We start from the raw sequence: 21,951 nt of genomic DNA on the forward strand, positions 1-21,951 counted from the left end.
ATCAAGAGGAGCAAATAAGGGCGTGATGGTGCACATCTGTAATCCCAGCATTCAGAAGACTGGGGCAAGAGCCTCAAAAAGCCAAACAGCAATGATAGCATTGTAAACATGTACACAAGGTAAGGAAGAGGTGCGACTTACTACTTATTTAAATCCCATGTGTGATTCATATAGGCATAAATTTAAGGGTTTTTTTTTTAGCCTTTCAAGGAAATGATCTGATAATCAGTGAGCAGTTTTCAAAACAATGACAACTGTTCCACAGGGTAACTCCCTTGGTGTATACGGGTACAAGGCTGTGGGATGCTATCCACGAACTCCTTCTATAATGTTTGACCAGGATGGTAAGGAGAGAGACTGAGCTAGAGCTAGAAAGTCATAGATGGGTGAAAAAAAAAAGTCATAATATTTTTATTTAACTTTTTATTTATTGTTTGTTATTTTTAATATTTACTTAATATTTTATTATTTATTTCTATTGATTCTTTTATTATTTTATTCTTTTATTTTATTTAACTTTTTATTGATTTTTTTGTGTAGTTCACATCAAACACCCCAATCCCGTTCATGTCTCCATCCCCCTTCATATCCTGCCTTCTGTCCTTACAATCTCACCAAGGAAAGTAAAAAGAAAAACTCTCATTGTAGAAGCTGTGTCCTGCAGTACACCCTTTTGTCTACACTTCTTTACACAAATGTTCACTGCAATGAGTCATTCCTGGTTCCAGGCCACTTGTTTCTGCTACTCTATCAGTCCTGGATCCTCACCAGGACTCCCCAGATGTCCTGTTGTTGCCCTATGTCATAAAGATCCTACAGCTTTAAATCTGAAGGACTGGCCCCTTTGTACACTCCAGCACTAAGAAAAATGGGCCCAGTGGGTGTAGGAGAACTAGTGGCCTGACCAGCTCAGCTACCACCCGGGCCCAGATCCAGAGCTTTGAGGTGGTCATAGGATTTTTTAAGATACACATCTTGAGTTTGTAATGGTCAGGTAGGAGTGGGTGGCCAGAAAGAAAGGAGGAACAGAGGGAGTTTGGAGAGTGAGTAAGAATGAACCTGCAGAGGATGGGGTTACAAGTATGCATAGCAATCTATAAATGTTACAAAGAAAACATGAACACAACTAAGCTCTCTCCCTCCTCCTTCCCCAGGACTCTCCGCCTTATCCAACCCAATTTGCTCACTTTCCTTTCTAAATTAAGACACAGAATAATCTTGTGAGAATGACAAAAAAAAAAAAAAATACAGACTTTAAGACAGGGTGACAGTATGTATATATGCAAAAGAAAAACAAGGAGATGATAGAGGTGGTCCAAGAAACAAGGCCCAGCAAAGGCTGGAAAACATGCATTTCTGTTGGATTAACTCTAGAGTTACAACAATGGAAAGGTAGACAGTTCAGAAGTTGTCAAGGCAAAAGCAAGTCTATATTTAGGGCCTATGGGAAAATGGGTAGGACCCTGAATTGGACCTAACTGGTAAAGTTTAGCATGTGATCTGTAAATAAGAATATTTTTTCCTGAAATTGTTTAAAGATAAGCAACAATCCTTAGAGTTCCTATGCACAAGCCAACACACACGGAGCAGAGAGACAAAGGAGCTGAAGTGCAAACAAACGCAGAAAAATTTAAAGACTATAATACTTCAGGATGGTCTGCTAGATTTTGAAAATGCAGCACAATCTCAATATAATTTGGTAAGAGATTCAAAATACACCATTGTTGAGGAAGGATAAATTACACATCAGTGGGTTCACTGATAGCTTTTACTGAAGCACATAAAACTAGCTGAAAGATCTACTTGTAAAACTGTCACCAATGACGCATTTGCTTTTAGTCTACTCTCAGTGACAGGCATGCCACAGTGTACCATACATCCTCCAGCTTCCATTAAAACCAGACAACTCAGTAAGGTGCCTACGTAGAGGAAGCACGGAAAGAGGGATGGAGCAAGCAATCCTCTGAGATAAACTAAACAATGGTTTCTCAAAACCAGATCAAATTCCTTTTATGTCTTAGTCCACAGATAAAAGGAGAGACTATTTGAAGACAAGATTCTTCTTTATTTACCTTGTCTTTGGTATCCAAATGAACGGCTTTACCACCTCCTTCCGCCAATGTTTTCAGGATGTCTCAATCTAAGGACTTTCTGTCCGTTAGGCTAAGCTGCCTGGTTCCTATTGAGAAGCACTGGAGTGTGCAAGTTTCTTCTGACCTCCACTACAGGCTTTTCATTTATTTGTACCTAAGCAAGTGCTAACAAGTGTGGGAGGGGGAAAGGTCAGAACAGAAGACTGTCAGTACTTGTAACTATCTCACAACATAAAAACCATAAAAACAACCTACTCCTAGAGTTTTCATTCCACCTAACATGAATAATACCAAACATTCATTTACACTTCCTATGTGAGTATGTGTGGGTGGAAAGATACAAATTCTTGTTTAAAAACATTATCAAGAAATACTGCTTTTTAAGAACAGTGTTGGATGAGAAAGCCAGTCTCATAAATCCTAGCTGGAATAAATCCTAAGTTCAAGACTGTGACTGTGTGTGTCTTTTTGTACATGTGGGTACGTCAAAAGCATGTATAGACATGCATGATGAAGACCCAGCAGTGGTAATCTCTGGGAATTTTCTTTATCCTTCATTTTCTAATGTTTCTCCCTGACTATAGTATGGTCTCTACCCAGGGGTGGGATATGTTCTAAGACTCCAGAGGACAGCTGGGCATGCCATATATACATACACACATATGTACATGTACACACAAAACACTTTCACATATTTTTGTGGAAATGTATAATTTCTAAATAACGCACAGTAAGAGATGAACACAAATAATTGAACAATAATTTTCACATATTTTTAAACCCTGAATGATTAAAAACTGTTTAATGTTTTGTACCTTTAATAGTTAAATTTAACCATTGTTATCATATGTAAATTATTACAAATAATTCCAGCAGTAATTCTGGATGAGTAACTGACCACAAAGAAGAGCCATGAGCTACTTTGGAAGGGGCAAGTTACCATGGGCCTTTGGCTGTTTTTCCAATTGTTTCTAATACTTGAGCTTTTGTGCTATTTTCTGAAGGTGGAATGATTTGACAAACTCTCTACCCCACCATCATTAGATGTTCTTAATTCGTCTCCCAAAACTACAAAAGTAATAGATGTGAGACAGAGAAAAGAGGTACACCTGTCCCTGTGCTGGGGTGCCTGGCAGATATTAAACAGGTAAAGTACTGCTGAAAATCAAAGTAAGTATTAAGTTCTTTAAATTCTTATTCTGATCATTCTTTTTGACGTTCCTTTTCTTGCAACTATGCAAAGATGCTGTGAGATGGGACAAGCTGATTTCTTAACTGTCAACTGTTAAGACTCTCCATTGCTACCCTAGATGCTTCTGAGCAAAAGAGGTGTCAGTCAAATGTCTAGCTGGACTTTCAAATGTCAGACCCACCCAAGCTACTTTAGCATTCGATTCACAGCTCAAGAAAATTTATGCATTGAGAGCAGCTGATTACTGGAAATCCTCAGTGTGAAAACTCAGGCTACTTAATATACAGGGCTTTTTGTTGTCCTAAGCCTTGGTGAATTCTAGTGACTTTGGAGACAGCTGAAGGTATAGGTAAATAAAGAAAAAAAAAAAAAAAAAAACTAGGGAAGGAACAAGGGAAATGCTGAAAATAGACAGAAAGTTCAGCTCTTGTTTAAAAAAAATCCATAGAAAATAAAAATTACAGGACTTAGTCACTGAAGTAGTTCCAGAGATTTAGGAGCCCTTTAGGGCCAAGCGTCACAGACATTTCACACCCAGATGCTTCAATATTGGCCCCTATTAAGGATTAAGAAATCTGAGGTCTGCTAGAAGATACAACAGGAACCTTTAACGAGGGCTGAGGAATCTCAACGTCTGAGTGCTACACAAGAGATTTAACACCAGAGAACAGCAGCTGCTGCTGCTCCTGCCTGCTGACATGGTATGTACAAAGGATGATGATGTTAAAGGTGATTACATTGGTGGTGGTGGTGGTGGTGGTGATAGTTATGATCATGATGAAAGAGGAGGAAGAACAGAAAATGGATTACACTTTGAGCACCCCTTATCCAAAATGCTGAGAACCAGAAGTATTGGGGATTTTTTTTTTAAATGAGAAAGAGGCTGGCTTTGAACTTCAGTCTTTCCTTCACTTCCCAAGTACTGGATGACAAGCATGCACCACCTTGCCTGGGTTAAGTATTGTTTGTTACTCATTGGCTTACCTTGGTGCTACTGTTAAAAATTAAACATATTGTCAAGTTGTTAATTTCTATAAGGCATGTCTCCTGGGCTGTTATTGGGCTTGCTGTGGCTATGTGATCAGTTTGAAGGGATAACAGACAAAAGGACTCAGAGGCTAAAAGTTCTTACCACTAAAGCCTGACAACATGGATTCCAGAAATCTACAGTAGAAGAACTGACTTCTGAAAGTTGTCTACTAAGCTCTATAAGCACTCCATGGCACACAAGCACCCCTGACATGTGTGTACATGTGCACACATACATGCATACACACACACACACACACACACACACACACTAATGGTAATGCTAACAATAAATTTTTAGAGCTTAATGTGAAGTGTATGAATTTCCTGTTTAGATTTGGGTCACGTGCCCAATACAACTTCAGTTATGTGTCTGCAACTCATGTTCAAACTCACACAGTCTACCACAATACCATGAAAAGATATACTAATTTGATGCTTACATTCTGGAGAATGATGACAGGCAAATACTACAAATCATTACTCTCCATAATTAAACCATTATGTCTCTGCCACAGCAGAAAACTTTGTCTAGTGGAAGCACTGTGATTCAATATGCAACACACTTGAATAAGAACACAGACATGCAACACTTCGGCAGTGCTGTGTGCCATGACATGCACAGTCTACACGTTTACATTCAGAAAGTTGTGACAGGCAACATGGACAAAAACTGCCAGAAATACCTTGGCTTCTCTGTGGAATTGATTTTTTAATCAATTTTTGGCCAATGGGCAAGTAGGAAGCTTTTCCTGCTTCCAATTTTGTGCAGCTCTATGTCCAGTCTCAGATACAAGGTTGTGACCACAGCTTACAAAGCTGAGCTCTGGTGCATAGTGGGTAATCAGAGGGAGGAAATAAGCAGCACACACAATAGCTGTCCAATGGCAAACAAGCAATGGAATCTTACCTGCACTTGTCACTCTCCCTGTTCTTGTTTCTCGAGGCAACATTTGTTCAGAGAGATATTTATGAGTCATACCTGAATCTTCACCCCTCTGTTGAAGTTTTGTATGAGTAAGTGTTCATATACTGATTGTTTGGGATACCTGTGGTTAACCACAGTGTCAATAAATATGTCCCAACTGTGTTACAGCAATCCCAAATGTTAGAAATTTAATCTGTTGGTCTTTCATGCTAATGAAATCAACTTGTTCTTTTTAGACATCATAAATGTCATAATCTGTTTTCATTCAGTACATGGAAATGTGTGCTACATATGGAGACAATGGGGCTCAACAGTGGTTCAAGGTTATGTGGAATGCTACTTCTGTTTAGAAATGTGGGCTGGTGAGTTGTCCAGGAATGTAAATGATAAGCAGATGGTTCATTTCCAAATTGAGAGCAATCCTCTGGCTCTAAAGAAGAGTGTACTTTTGTAAATACATGTTCTGTCATGTTCTATTCAATGTGACATGACCTAATCATGTACCTTGTTATGTTTCTGACTTCTTTTAGCATAATAAATTATAGCAAAATAAAAACCTATTTCCCCTATCATGCTATCTTCTTCAATTAATTGTCATAGCAAATGAACGAAATATCACAACAAGCAAAACTACAAGCACAAAACAAAATGCAGAGTTCTATTACTTCAATTCTCTTTCAAATCAAGAGCTCAGACAATTACAGAACGTAATTTTCTCAACCAGAAAATGGGGAATAACATCAAATAGTACAGTAACTCAGGCTGCTCAGTTTCCAACTGGAGAGCACGAATAAAGAATTACCTAAACATGGTCTCTGATTTATCATTTGAAATATTTTGAAAGTACACAAGTTTAGCCCATGTAGTAAATTATTACTAGATGACTATTCAACTACTCCCTCCTTCCTCTGTCCGGGTTCTAAGAAACAGTAGACAATACATCTTGTTTTGTAAAAGGATAGTGGTTACCGTGATGTCCATCAGAAATGTCTCCCATGAGTTCATATTTTTAGCACTTGGTTTCCAGGTTTGGGTGCTATTTTGAAAGCTATGAAGTTTTTAGGAGGTGGGGACTGATAGAAGTAAGTACGAGGGCTGGCCTGTGAAGACTATACCAGCGCTGGGTCTAGCTAAGGCTCTACTTCCTGTCTGCTGTCATGTGAACAAGACATGACCTTGTGCTCCTACCGCCAGAGATGGAGCTACCCCTCCCTGCCTGCTGTGCTAAGCCAACATAAACCCTTCCCCCCCACTTCAGTTGCTTCTGTCAGGTATTTTGGGTCATGGTGCTACAAAACCTAACATAACTTCAATATTGGTATAAGTAAACAAGTAATAATTACTCCTTTTGAGACTGATTTGATATATATAAATATAATCCCAGAAATAAAATTCATAACAAATAATTCAATTTACAAAAGATATATAACATGCATCATACATTTAAGAACAGTTTTCATTGGGCTCTACTATAAAAGGTTCCAGTGGCCTCTGATGCTGTTTTGGGAGGTGGTAAGCACTCCAGGAAGTAATGCCTACTTTTAAAAAGCAGGTCACTGTGGGTTCAATTTTAAAGGTTATGCCATTCTCTCTATTTCTACACAGCCTCTACCATATCCTGTCATCATGATATAATATCTCGCTTCAAGACCCAAAGCATGAAGCCAACACCCTTGTGCAAATGCTTGGAAGCCCTCGGCCAAAATAAATTCTTTCTCCCTTCAATTGCTTTCTCAGGAATTCTAGTCAAAGCTAAAGAAAGTACACAAACTCCAAAATACACAAATTAAAGATTCATATAACAACATGAACAAATAAATACTATGTAGTCTATATTCCATGACAATAACTGACAAAGTAGAGACAAAACAACTAAAGCCTAGAAGAACATGGTCAATCAACCTGACTTCATTGATACTTTTTTTGTGTTCCTTTTTCCAATGTGTTTTTTAAGTCTTTACTAAAAATTAGATAGCTGGAGCTGTGTGAGTTAACTTCTAGGCTCTATTCTATGATATTTGTTTGTGTGTTTGTCTTGGGGCCAGTACTATGCTATTTTGGGTACCGACCATGCCTCCACAATATCCTTTGAGATGAGGTAGTGAGATTTGTCCTGTGCTGTTATTTCTACTTAGGAGGGCTTTACATATTTGGGAATATTTGCAGTTCACGATTTTTTTATAATTCCACTGCTTGTTATGTCATTATGGCCTGGGCTTTTACTAGATGGTGTCTTCCTCCACTGCTGGCAGTTGATGGTTTGTTTGTTGGTTTACTCTGCAGACATTATTTGTCACCAGCTCTCCCTTGTTCATCTATCACTTTCATGAAATATACTATCTGGCAATCATGAATTGTACTGACCTTCACCTTTCTCTCTATAAATGGTATTATTTTTTGCAGTTCTGGCTTGGATCATGAATTTCCTTAACTTGCACTTGTCTTGAAATATTCTTATTTCTCTATCAATTTTGAGATGATTTGTTGGATATAACAATCTTAATTGGCAATTATTTACTTTCAGGGCTTGAAGTACATCATTCCATGCTGTCTTGCACATAGTGTTCTGGATGTGAGAACTGATGACATACTGTGGTTGTTTCTCTTTGTGAGTTTACCTCTTTTTTTTTCCCCCTACTGCTTTTGGGTTGGGTTGGGTTGGGTTGGGTTGGGTTGGGTTGGGTTCGTTTGGTTTGGTTTGGTTTGGTTTTTCAAGACATAGTTTCTCTGTGTAGCCCTGGCTGTCCTGGAACTCACTCTGGAGCCCAGGCTGGCCTTCAACTCAGAGATCCTGGCTGCCTCTGCCTCCTGAGCACTGGCATTAAAGACTCAGCTTCCCTTACAGCTTTTAATAACAGTTCTTGGCTCTGCATTTTAGACAGTTTGAGTGTGGTCATGGTGAGGTTTTCTCTCTCCAGGTCTATTTGGAGTCCTAGGTCTTTATGTTTTAATGTCAATTTCTCTGTTATTTTTTTTCTATGACAGTTTTGTGAATATGTTGTCTACTGCCCCCCAGCATCTCCTTTTACCCTTTTAGCCTTTATTTTAACCTCTTAGATATATTGCAGAGTTCTTGAATTGTTTGGTCATGCTCATAGATATTCTTTCTGTATGTATGTCAGAATATATTTTCTTAGCCTTATCCTCTACCCCTAGAATTCATTTTTCTGCTTGGTCATATCCAATTAGCTTTCCACTGTGTTTTTGTTTGCTTAATTGACTCATTTCCAGCATGTGTTTGGTTCTTTTTTTTTTTTTTTCAGCAACAAGCTTCCATGCTAAGTTTTCCTCCAAGGTTCTTAATTTTTCCACCAACTAATATAGCTTATTTACATTCATTTTGCTACCTTTCTGGAACAGGTCTTGAATTGATCCTGACTTCATCCACTGTTTGACAACTCATTTACCCTTTTAAAAGATCTATTTATTTTTATTTTATGCATATGAGTGTTTGCATACATGAATGTAGTTTTACCAGAGGTTAGAAGGGGCACTGGATCCCCTGAAACTGGACTTATAGATAATTGTGAACTGAAGCCAGGTTCTGTACAAAAGCAACAAGTGTTCCTAACCACTGATCCATCTCTCCAGCTCCTATTCTTTTTGAAAGTAGGACTGTGAAGTAAGTTTCCGGATTTTCAGCTGGCTTATCATCTTTGGATTGCTACCCTGAGGAACTGTGAAAGGGTGGAACTGCCATAGTAACTCTGTCTCACAGTATTTTGTTTGTTTGTAGTTTTACATGTCCCATTTACTGTTTGTCTCATTGTACTGAGTCTTTCCTGGTAGTTTTCACTTGAATTTGTGTTAGAAAGGATGCTAATTGAAGTAACAAATATAAGGATCTGACAACAATTCATAGTTAAGTTGCAATAGATTTCACTTGTGTCCATACTAAAATTTACAGACAATGGCACTGTGGTACTAATGTCTAGGGAAAATGATATTTGTGGGAGGTTTATATGTTCTGTTTGTTTTCCATCTAGGATATCAATAACTGAAAATGAGAAGATAATGGGAAAAGACAGAAAGCGGGAGATTGTGAATAAGAAGACTATATGGATTAGATGCATGAAGAGTACTAAAAAAACGTACAGGCAGTGCAGAGAAGGTACAGTTGTAAAACACTTAGGTAGAATATAAGCAAAACAAACTAAACAATTAAAATGTAAATAACACATGAAGCAAAACCATAATCTCAGAATTGCTTCCCAGTTGGAATCCAAATAGGCAAACTCTATTTAATATTAAATATTAAAACTGTTAACAGAAACCCTAGAAATTAGAAACCAAGAGTTTCATTAGACTGTAAACCAGACCTACAAAAGTCCTCTATCAATTCAGAAACAAGCAACTGGAAATGGATGTGAAAAAGCCACAGTGAGAGCCCAGGCGAAGGATACGCCAAGAGCTGCAGCTTCATTTGTCCAGCTGGAATAGAGTCTGCTTGATTGGACTCAAGAAAAGTTGCTCTCACCTGCAAATCTGCTTTCCCCACACTACACTGTATCTTGACTCTGTCTGAAACCATATTTATATTACTGCTTTCTGCTAAACATTCTTTTTTTGTTCATTAAATATTTATAGTAAGTTGTAAGAATGTCTAAACACAGGAAATTTACAAGGATAAGCACCTGAAAGTACAGAAATAAGATGAATGCTGAAAGGGGAAGGCAGTGAACAAAAATTTCATTTTACCATATCGAATCCCAACACATATAGGAAACAACATAAGTTTCTTACTTGAACATAGAAAATTTACTGTAGAGGATTGTTTTAGCAATTCTGGGTTTCTTGTTATTCCATATGAAGTTGAGAATTTTTCTTTCCAGGTCACTAAAAAATTCTGTTGGTAATTTGATGGGAATTGCATTGAATCTGTAGATTGCTTTTGGCAGAATGGCCATTTTTACTATGTTAATTGTGCCAAGCCATGACCATGGGAGATCTTTCCATCTTCTCTTATCTTCTTCTAATTCTTTCTTCAGAGACTTGAAATTTTTTCATACAAGTCTTTGACTTGCTTGGTTAGAGTTACACCAAGGTACTTTATGCCATTTGTGGCTATTGTGAAGGGTGTTGTTTCCCTAATTTCTTTCTCAGCCCTTTTGTCTTTTGTATACAAGAGGGCTACTGATTTTTTTGAGTTAATTTTGTATCTGGCCACTTTGCTGACGCTGTAGGAGTTCCCTGTTAAAGTTTTTGGGGTCACTCAGATATACTATCATACCATCTGCAAACAGTGATAATTTGACTTCTTCCTTTCCAATTTGTATCCCCTTGATCTCCTTCAACTGTCTTATTGCTCTAGCAAGGACTTCCAGAACTATGTTGAAGAGATATAGACAGAGTGGGCAGCCTTGTCTTGTCATCTTCTGGAGGTATCTCCATCCCTGATCTTAAGCTGTACTATAGAGAAACAGTTATCAAAACTGCATGGTACTGGCATAGAAACAGAATGGTGGATCAATGGAACCAAAGAGAGGACCCAGAAATAAACCCACACACTTATGGACACCTGATCTTTGACAAAGATGCCAAAACCATACAATGGAGAAAAGACAGCATCTTCAACAAATGGTGCTGGTCCAACTGGATGTCTACATGTAGAAAAATGCAAATAGACCCATACTTATCACCCTGCACAAAACTGAAGTCCAAGTGGATCAAAGACCTCAACGTAAAACCAGACACATTAAATCGGCTAGAAGAAAAAGTGGGGAAGACCCTAGAACTCATTGGTACAGGAAACAACTTCCTGAACAGAACACCAACAGCACAGGCTCTAAGAGCAACAATCAATAAATGGGACCTCATGAAACTGAAAAGCTTCTGTAAAGCAAACGACACTGTCATCAAAACAAAATGACTGCCTACAGACTGGAAAAGAATCTTCACCAACCCTTTATCTGACAGAGGGCTAATATCCAGTATATATAAAGAACTAAAGAAGCTGAAAAGCAGCAAACCAAGTAATCAAATTAAAAAATGGGGAACAGAGCTAAACAGAAAACTCCCTGTAGTGGAATATCAGAGAAACACTTATCAGGAATGGCAGAGAAACACTTAAAGAAATGCTCAACGTCATTAGCCATTAGGAAAATGCAACTCAAAACGACCCTGAGATTTCACCTTACACCCATCAGAATGGCCAAGATCAAAAACTCAAGTGACAACACATGCTGGAGAGGTTGTAGAGAAAAGGGAAGCCTCCTCCACTGCTGGTGGGAATGCAAACTCGTACAACCACTCTGGAAATCAATCTGGTGCTTTCTCAGAAAACTAGGAATAGCGCTTCCTCAAGATCCAGCCATACCACTCTGAGGTATATATCCAAAAGAGGCTCAAATACACAATAAGGACATTTGCTCAACCATGTTTGTAGCAGCTTTATTTGTAATAGCCAGAAGCTGGAAACAGCCCAGATGCCCCTCAACTGAAGAATGGATGCAGAAATTGTGGTACATCTATACAATGGAGTATTACTCAGCAATGAAAAATAAGGAAATCATGAAATTTGCAGATAAATGGTGGGAACTGGAAAGGATCATCCTGAGTGAGCTGTCCCAGAAGCAGAAAGACACACACGGTATATACTCACTCATAGAAACATACAACATAGGATAAACCTACTAAAACCTGTACATCTAAAGAAACTAATCAAGAGAAAGGACCCTGACTAAAATGCTCAATCCCCATTGTGAAAGGCAAAGAGAATGGACATCAGAAGAAAACAGGAAACAACCTAGGAACCTGCCACAGAGGGTCTCTAAAAGGATCTACCCTGCAGACTATGAAAGCAGACGCTGAGACTTATGGCCAACTGTTGGGCAATGTGCAGAGAATCTTATATAAGAAGTGGGAAATAGTAAGATCTGGAGAGGACAGGAACTCCACAAGGAGAGCAACAGAACCAGAAAAGTTGAACACAGGGGTCTTCCCAGAAACTCATACTCCAACCAAGTACCAGGCATGGAGATAACCTAGAACCCCTGCACAGATGTAGTCCATAGCAGCTTAGTGTCCAAGTGGGTTACATAGTAATGGGAAGAGGAACTGCCTCTGACATAATCTGATTGGCCTGTTCTTTGATCACCTCCCCCTGATGGGGGAGCAGCCTTACTAGGCCACAGAAGATGACAGTGCAGCCATTCCTGATGTGATCTGATAGACTAAGATCAGAAGGAAGGAGAGGAGGACCTCCCCTATCAGTGGACTTGGGGAGGGGCAAACGTGAAGAAGGGGGAGGGAGGATGGGACTGGGAAGGGAGGAGGGAGGGGCTTATGGGGGGATACAAAGTGAATAAAGCGTAATTAATAAAAATAAATAAATTTTTTAAAAAAAGAAGAAAATTTACTTTACTGAAGATCAACATCCTAAACTGGCCTGTATACATAAATACACATTTATGGGCCCATATACTATACTAAATCACTCACCACTGTATTAAAGTAGACTGTGTGTGTGTGTGTGTGTGTGTGTGTGTGTGTTAATCACTTAACTTAGTATGCTCTATTAAACTACCACTCACTGCTGTGTTAAAGACTTACATAAGTTCAACTTCCTATAGAATATGGAGGAGAAGAAAACAGAGAAGCCTGTGAAGAGAAAAGGTAAAATCCCAATACTAAAACACAGGTGGCAAAACTGAAAGTCATGAATCTTCATTAACCCAACAGGGCTGGCTGATGGAGGCCATGTGGCTGCCCCGTGGAGCAAGGAGAATGAATGGGGGCTTTAGTGTTCTGCATTAATTGAAGCTAGTTTGCAACTGTGGCACTTAACTGGTTAGTTCACACTCAGTGAACACAATGCTAACTATTGTTCTCAGACACTAATCTAGACTGTTTCACTGCCTATAAACAGTGCTGTGATAGAGAATTCGTAATCTTAAGCCAAAAAGAACAAGATTACCTTACTACAGACTTGACAAAATAAAGAGTAGCTGGAAAAGATGGAAGCTGCTGCTTGTTGCACCCTAAGAATGCCCAGCCTTTTCCACCTACAGCCACTTCTCCCTGCATCCCTGAGACAGGTCAGCTTGCAGTCAGCCCCCTATACAACCTTCCACCATCCTCTGCACCAGTCTGCCTCACTGTCATTTTTATTCGCATCACAAATTACACTAACGAGAACTTAGAATCCAAGAACAAATTTTATAAATATATACAGTACGTATGTCTACTTAGTAATTACAACCAATGTTCTCTAAATGCAATGTTTCCGTCTAGTCCTATTAAGAGTGCACACCCTAGAATTTATAGGAATTTCATTTTCACAGCCTAATAACACAGGCAATGAATTCCTGTCTACTACAATACGTACATACATTGAGTGCTAGTACAGACTAAATAACTAGCATTTCTAAATCCGTATTATGTTTTTTAGCAACAATTAAGTTTACCTTTAAAATATAGCATTTGAAAATTTTCATTATGAGGTAACATAATTATTTAAACTAGTCACTTTTTTAAAAAGATAAATGTCATCAAATTAATAAAAGTTTTTAAAATATAAAGTCAAAATAATACATTCTAATTCTACTTCACGTATAAAAGACATTTATATAGACTTCTAAAAAACAGCTATGAAAATCAAGTTTTAATAGACTACTAGTAAAGATGTTATAACTTATTTTTTAAGGTGAATAACAAAACATTTTCTTAATTCTGAAAATTAACATACAATATTTTCCTTGCATTATAAAAGTCCAAATCACATTCAAAATATGTTCTAATTTAAAGATTTTGACTGTAATGACCATAAAATAGCTCAAGTGCATCTGGAACTCAGGTTACAACCCTTCTAGCCTTATGACCCCTAGCATGACCTAACACTCACAGGTGTTCCCACAGTCAGGAACAGCTAATGTTACGCCAGCTATAAATGATCCTTCCTTTCCAACCAATGAGGTACTTGGATACAATTCAGGGTAGATTCTATTAACTAAGAAGCCCTTCTAATATTTTCACTACTACATGCAAAAATGTGCTGGAGAGTACTGTACTGCAGACATCAATACAACACTGTCTCTTGAAAACCAAGAAAAAGCATGGTGGAAGTGACAGAGAGAGAAAGGGTATAAATTCCATGGAATGACTGCAAAACTTGTTAAGAATTAAATATATATAAATGTAATATAAATTTACATGTTAGCCAAAACACATTTTTACCTAAATAAACATTGAAATGCAATTAACTTAGGTTCATAAGATATTTATAAACAAATGCTTTGAGTCTCTTTTTTTTTTTTTTTGAGAAGGCAACTTTATTTTAAACCTCTATTAAAATAAAGAAGCTTTGAGTCTCTTACAATTCACAGCAGCAGCCTGAAAACAGATGGACTCGGGGCTTCCAGGACAACTGCTCACCATCCTTGGTTGTTTTTGTCCCTTACTAGCTGAAATAACTGTTAATAAAGTATAAGCTGCATTACATCATCTTGCATCCTAATGTCCAATGGCCTCCTACTATACTGAAAAGCTAAATATTTTACTATGGTCACCAATGTCTCAAATATGATCAGTCTTTTGCCTCTCTTTCCAACCTCATTTTATACCATTCTGTCAAGGCCTACCAGTGACTCTGAGCATAAACAAAATGAGCCAACTTCTTCCCATTTTAACTTAAGTTCACTCTCCTGAAATACTCTTACAGAAGGTTTGTTTTGTTTGTTTAAGATTTGGGTTCTAAGCCAGCTAGATTAATCCAGTGGGTTACAGGCATATAACACCAAGCCTAAGGACCCTAGGACCCAAATGGTAGAGAGAACCAACCCCCACAAGTTGTCCGCTGACACACACATGCACTCTGCAGCCCCCGTGTGCACACACCCATATATACATTCTCTCCTCTCCACCAGCCCCACACAACACAAATTCCTATCTCCCTCCCATCATCAAGGTCTATGCACAGTTCCTTCCTCAGAGGGCTTTCCAGAACAACAAAAATCCCTGCTTCTTACCACTGAGACTTGGCATATATCTGTTTATTTTCCAGCCAATGCCTCTTCTGACATCTGATTACTGTTCTGTTTTTCTTCTAGAATGTAGACTCCAAAATCACAGGCACATTGACGACTTTATTTGCACCACAACACAAACCTACAACAGTGTTGGAAATATACCAAGGACTGAACAGATATTTGTGAAGTTAAAAAAAAAAAAAAAAAAAAAAAAAGGAACATGAAAGCTGCAAAATACAGATTCACCTTTGTTAAAGTTATTTTTATAAAACTGTTTCTCGGTGTCTTTCTTAATCCAGATATCACACAAATAATTAAGACTCTTTCCTATTTGTTTACTAATAAGCTTCACAGCACAATAACTAAGTGTTATTACTCTACTCTTAACCCTCTAAAACAATCCAGTTTCCTCCTAGCGTACATCCCAGAGAAACTTGCACTTTGTAGCTTTCTTACTCCAGGTCCTCTCATGATGTCACCTGGATCTCTCCTGTGGCTGAATCCCCTACTTCCTCTAACTCCTCCTCCCCTGGCTGGCAAGAAGTCTAGCCTTATTCCCTCTCCTGCTCAGTGATTGTCTGTAAACTACTTTTATTGGCATATCATGGGACAACTGGGGAGCAGTGTTTACACAACATTGATACAATAGATTCTCAGAACACAGATGGCAACCAGATATTTGGGGGGTGAGGCGGGACACAGAAATCAGCATTTGAATTACACAATAACCTTATACCTACACACCTTGGAGTGTTTTTCTCAAAAACTGGAAGACAAATATGGCTAAGTAAAAACTCACCTTGGAACAAGGGTACAATCACTGTGATAGCAGGAAAAAGAGAGAGAGAAGGCATGCAGGAAGGAGGTGCCTGTTAGAGATCCATGAATTGATGTTTAGAGTGGTCAATGGAACTGATGCCACATTAGAACAGAAGACAATACAATCTGGAGAAAATATTTCTATGTTTGTTTGTTGGAAAGGGGCACATACCACAGAATACATTTGTGGTCAGAGAACAATTTATAGAAAACAGTTTTCTCCTTCCACAATGTGAGTCCCAGGGACTAAACATCAGTCACTGAGCCATTTCACTGGACCTAGAAAATATCTCTAAGTGTTGATGTCTTGGTAACAGGCATATGGACAGTAAATAGCAACACTTTTCATATTCATATATGTATATATGAAACATCTACAGCCTTTCCAAGGGCAGAAATTTGAAGGCATGGTGGCTGGATAGGGACGGTGATGTCACAGAAAAGGCACTACTGCCGCCCTCCATGTGGCTGCCCTAAGCTGAAGTTTTTCTTACAGTCTGGTCAATCAATTCTTAGTACCATCTAAATACCCTTCTCCTAAGTCCAACCTATGTTCACACTACCTAAAGAGGTTTCTGTTTATAAAGCCAAAGCAATCATAAAAGACATTCAAAACACTGGGGATTTGAGCTATAACAAGACATTATGGACTATGATGGTTGGCATTATCAACTTGAAAAAAATGGGGAGAAGTCTCACTTAAGTAATTATCTTCAGCAGTTCAGTCCATAGGCATATCTGTGGGAATTTGTCCTGATGACTAATTGATGCAAAAAGACTCAGTCCATTGTGGGTGACACCACTCCCTAGAAAAGTGGTTCTGGTCTATAAAGAACAATAAAAGGTAGAAGCAGAATTATGTCAGCAGCATGGGTACTTGTTTCTCTCTGCTATACATCACAGGTGCGATGTTTTTGAGTTTATGCTTTGACTACCTCATCAGCAGTCTATGACCTGGGATTGTAAATGAAATAAACCTTTTCCTCGCCAAAGTTGCTTTGGTCAGGGTGTTTTGTCACAGAAACAGAAATAAAATTAGCCTTGCTATATGTAACTAGGACATGGGGCTACTCCGAGTGCTACAGAAAGAAACTACAAAGAGTAGAAGAGAGAAAAAATACCATCATTTGATTTCTGGTGTAGATTCCAATCTCAGATTCACTATACCTACATAATGTATGGGTGACTAAATTCAGTATTATCCTGTTTCATGAGCTGCTGCTTGAAAATTCAACAATATGGAAGATGTTAAAAACACAACAAAGCATCAATAACAGCCCAATATACATGAATTCACACCCTGCTTCCAAATAAGCCTATGAGTTTAATGAAAGAATAAATAAAAGCTCACTCTGGCAGGTGTCAGAAAAATGATGTCCAAATCTAGCCCATTACATATTCCACAAGGTGCACGCACTAGAAATAGCTTTTATATTATTTCTAAAGTCGGCTATTGGGTGACTATTATCCTGATGACTGTGAACTTACTGGAAACAGGATCTCTGCAGGTATAAAAGCTAAAGACACACTGCACTGAGATGGGCACCACTTCTAATCACTCACCAGTATCGTCATGTGAGAAAAGGGAGTTCATTTACAAAATCATACAGACAGAACAAAAGACAGCAGAACGACTGAGGCAGGCGTTTAGAATGATGCACTGACAAGCCAAAAAACACCAGCCATCGCAAGGAGCCACCAGAAGCTGGCAGCATGCAGAGAGGACTCCTGCACTCCAAGACCAGAGACAGAAAGGTCCTGCAACATGAAGGGTTTAGCCTCCAGCCTCCAGAACCAGGAAGAACTAAATGACTGTTGTTTTAAGCGACTTCATTTGTTTGGTTATTTGTTATGACAGCCCTGGATGATAACACAAATACTTCTAATAATCAAAGGCAAAAGGAAGCTACTTCTCTTCACATATGAAAATTATAAAATTTCAAGTTTCAGTGTCCATAAACAAAGTTTTACTGGAATACAACCACATTCATTCATTTATATATAAAATCTAGGGATGTTCTGTCCTAAGCTAGCAAAGCAAACATTGCCACAGAGATCACATGACCTACACAGGCAGCAAAACCAACCATCTGGATCTAAAAACAAAGGCTTGTCAATTCCTAGATGTGAGCTTAAATGCCTAGGGCAGGAATGATCAGCTTCCTAGGAGATTTGCTGGATACTAAGGAATTATGGCCAAGTACTGGCTGACTAAAAAAGTAAGTGAACAAATAAAAGGAACTAGAGACTTTTATCATGAGAAATAGCTTAAAGTTTTGAACTAAATCAAGACCTGGCAAAAGAATAGCAAAACAAAGAAATTATCAATAATAGTCTAATGGATCTGTGAAATACATTATATGACATCAGTCATCAGTTATGAGGAAATTATGTATAATGGAAAGAATAGAACTAATGATTTTTTTTTATTATGTACAAATTAGGCAGAAAATATCCCCTAGGAATCTTGGGGAAATATTATCAAGTGGATGTTGGAATGTGCATGCCATGAGTCTTTGTAGTCTTAAACATTCACCGGTATCAATCCCATCAAGACAATTCAACTAAATATATCCAAAATGAATGTCATAATGTAATAGTATTTAAATAATTAATTTAATTTTCTAATATCTGGACTCAATTAGATTCAGAAAAGTTTCAAGAGGGCCACCCAGTAATAAACACAAAATAAAGTATGTCTGCTGTCCTGTGAGTGATAACTTTTACGGCTACCAAAGTTTCAGATGTCAGAGTAATGACCCCCACACTCTGATTAAGATGCAAACTGAAGCCACATGCTAGAGAATGTCAGTTTCCTTATTTTAGGCCTAATAAAGCTGCAGAGGCCAACAATCACCCAAATGAATTCAGTCCATTCCACGTACAGAAAAAAATTGAATTTTACATACCAAACTATGATGAAGAATGCACCAATACCATATATAAACACACACACACACACACACACACACACACACACACACACACGATATATACATCACTGACTAGAAGTTAGGGAAAACTATGCAACAGAATAAACATTTAATTTCTTTAAGAGTAACAAATGGAAAGTAAATTTTAAGTCCCTTTTTTTCAAAATGTTTTATATTAATTACAGTTTATTCACTTTGTATCCCAGCTGTACCCCCTCCCTCCTTCCCTCCCAATCCCCACCCACCCTTCCTTATCTCCTCCTATGTCCCTCTCTAAGTCCACTGATAAGGGAGGTCCTAATCCCCTTCCATCTGACCCTAGCTTATCAGGTATCTTCAGGACTGGTTGCACTGTCTTCCTCTGTGGCCTAGCAAAGCTGATCCTCCATGGGGGGAACGGGGATCAAAGAGCCAGACATTGAGTTCATGTCAGAGACAGTCCCTGTTCCCCTTACTAGGGTAACCCACTTGGACACTGAGCTGCCATGGGCTATGTCTGAGCAGGGGTTCTAGGTTATATCCAAACATGGTCCCTGGTTGGAGAATAAGTCTCAGAAAAGACCCCTGTGCCCAGATATATTTGGTCCTTATGGAGCTCCTTTCCTCTCCAGGTCTTAATAACTCCCCCTTCTTTCATATGATTCCCTGCACTCAGCCCAAGGTTTGGTTATGAGTCTCAGGGTCTGCTTTGATACACTGCTAGGTAAAGTAATTTAGAGGTCCCGTTTTAATCCACATATTTAAATGCTAATGGACCTAAAATTACCTGTGATATATATTATTAAGATGTATACATGGATTTTTTTTATTGGTTGGTGTGTTTAATGAAACAAAACTTGGGTTGATGAGATAGACCAATGGATAAATGCTGCTGCAGATGATGACCTAAATTCAATTCCTGGGACCACACAGTAGAAGGACACAAGCTTGCAAGTTGCTTCCCACCTCCATATGCACACAGTAGCATCATGCGTGCACTTGCACACACATACACACAAATATAGATTATAGATATGAGGTTAAAAAATTTCAAATGACAAACTATGTCAATAAATTTAAAGTTGATAAACTTTTAATACTATGCCATAACATTCCCTCAAATCTTCTAGATTAAGACTCAAACATTTTCATGGTGAATTTAAATATGGTAGGCTCTACTTTTCCATAGTGAAAAATGCTATGTACATAAAATTTACTTTAAAATATAAAGTAAAATTTTCTTATAAACAATAGTCCCAGAAAATGAATCACAAATTTCTAGTCAAAAATATTCTAAATGTATTTATCCAAGACGAGCTAGACACAAAATATTAATAGAAAAGTTTCCAATAGAATCATTACATTTAAATCATTATACAATTTGCAGACCTCAAAAGTAGCAGGAGCAATGTAAAGGCAGAAGTATAAAAGCAAAGGTGACTACAAACATACTTTAAAGAGACAGGCCAGAGGCAGGAAGAGAAAAGCAACAAACTGCAGCTTTCTGGCTGGCTGCCTTGACATAGGAGCTCCTCCTACCTCAGCCTCCCTAACACTGTGATTACAAGCATGCACTGTGATGTTCAATCCCTGTTTCTTTCTTTCCTTTTTAGGGCATTTTGTTATTTTTAATTATAAAATAATTGTGGTGCCCACAGAAGCCAGAGGAGCCATTGTGAGACACCTGACACGCATGCTGGAAATTTAACTTGGTCTCTGCAAGACCAGCAAAAGCTCTTGGCAGCAAAGTCATCTCTCCAGCACTCCAAATTACGGTTCTTAATCTATTAACTTTAGTCAGGTGTTCGCTTCCACTTATGCAATGGATATTAATACGACATAAGATGCTTCCATGATACCCCTGGTATGCCTCTTTGAGATGTACTGTACGAGAGAAGAATAAATTAAAAAAAAAAATTTTTTCATCTCACTGCCTATTTTCTTTCCCAATTCTATTTTTAAATTTGTTACTACATTTGTATGTGCGTGTACTGCACAGGTATGTGTGCCTCCATATATACATAGAAGTCAGAGGACCAAGGTTGGGAATTGATTATCTCTTTCCAACACGTGAGCTCTGGGAGAGAAACTCAGAAATTTATGGTTAAATGCAAGTACCTTTACCAACCGAAGTACCTTAACAACCCTATCTCCCAGCTTTTGTCTGGTGTGTGTTTGTGTGTGTGTGTGTGTGTGTGTGTGTGTGTGTGTGTGTATGATGGCTTTATACTTGCACTTTGTTCTGCAACTATAATTAAGCATCCTAGGCTATGTCCACTGAATGATATGAAAATTAAAACTATTAAAATTTAATATTTAAAGTACTAAGTGTATAATGTTCAGAGTCAATAAATTCATTACTGTATATTCCATATAATAAACAGGAATAGACACGATGAAATATACCACACAAAGGCCACAGCAGCTGTCCAGCAACCGTTCCAAATCAACTACACACATTCATATTTGGACCATCACCTTCCATACAGCTTTTTGTTTCTTGTGGAGTTTTAAATTGCTTTTCTCTTTTCTTAATGTCTCCATAAACATGTTGTTGTTGTTGTTGTTGTTACACTGCTACATTTCTCCATCCTTAATCATGGATTTTCAATAATCAGACACTGGATCACGGAGCTCTGGATTCCTACTGAACTTGGAGCACCACTCCCCCTTCCCCCACCCCCCATGCCAAGATTTGCCACACAGCTGTTAGCTGATTCTGCTGTTGATCTGGGGGTGGGGGTGGGGGTCACAGTTTCTAAGATCCAGTCTTGAAGGGGTTCTTTCGATTTTGCTGCATTCTCAAGCGAGTTTTGTTGTTGTTTTGCTTATTTTTGTTTTGTTTTGTTTTCTATGAGAGACTAGATGAAGAGTAAACTCCCAATATCTGAAAATGCCTCTTTTTCACCCAAATTCAAATTCAGTTTCACTGCTCATATAATTCCAGGTTACAAGCCATCTTCCTACAGAACTCCAGACAGCCGCACAAAACCTGACTTGCTGATGCTAATTT

At 38.3% G+C, this 21,951-nt stretch overlaps 1 protein-coding gene and 1 long non-coding RNA gene across 4 annotated transcripts in view; one reads left to right on the forward strand and one right to left on the reverse strand.

Moving 5' to 3' along the window:
- The window catches only part of Tmem135 (transmembrane protein 135), a 268,940-nt gene that overhangs the window by 122,274 nt on the left and 124,715 nt on the right, over window positions 1-21,951 (reverse strand). The gene's annotated exons all lie outside the window — the stretch shown is intronic.
- LOC132647254 (uncharacterized) lies at window positions 3,124-9,651 on the forward strand. Its single transcript, XR_009585614.1, has 3 exons — window positions 3,124-3,240; window positions 7,767-7,850; window positions 9,229-9,651. It is a non-coding gene; the product is annotated as an uncharacterized LOC132647254 (long non-coding RNA).

Source organism: Meriones unguiculatus, chromosome 14 (genome assembly GCF_030254825.1).
Source record: "Meriones unguiculatus strain TT.TT164.6M chromosome 14, Bangor_MerUng_6.1, whole genome shotgun sequence".
In the NCBI taxonomy this organism is placed as follows: Eukaryota; Metazoa; Chordata; class Mammalia; order Rodentia; family Muridae; genus Meriones; species Meriones unguiculatus.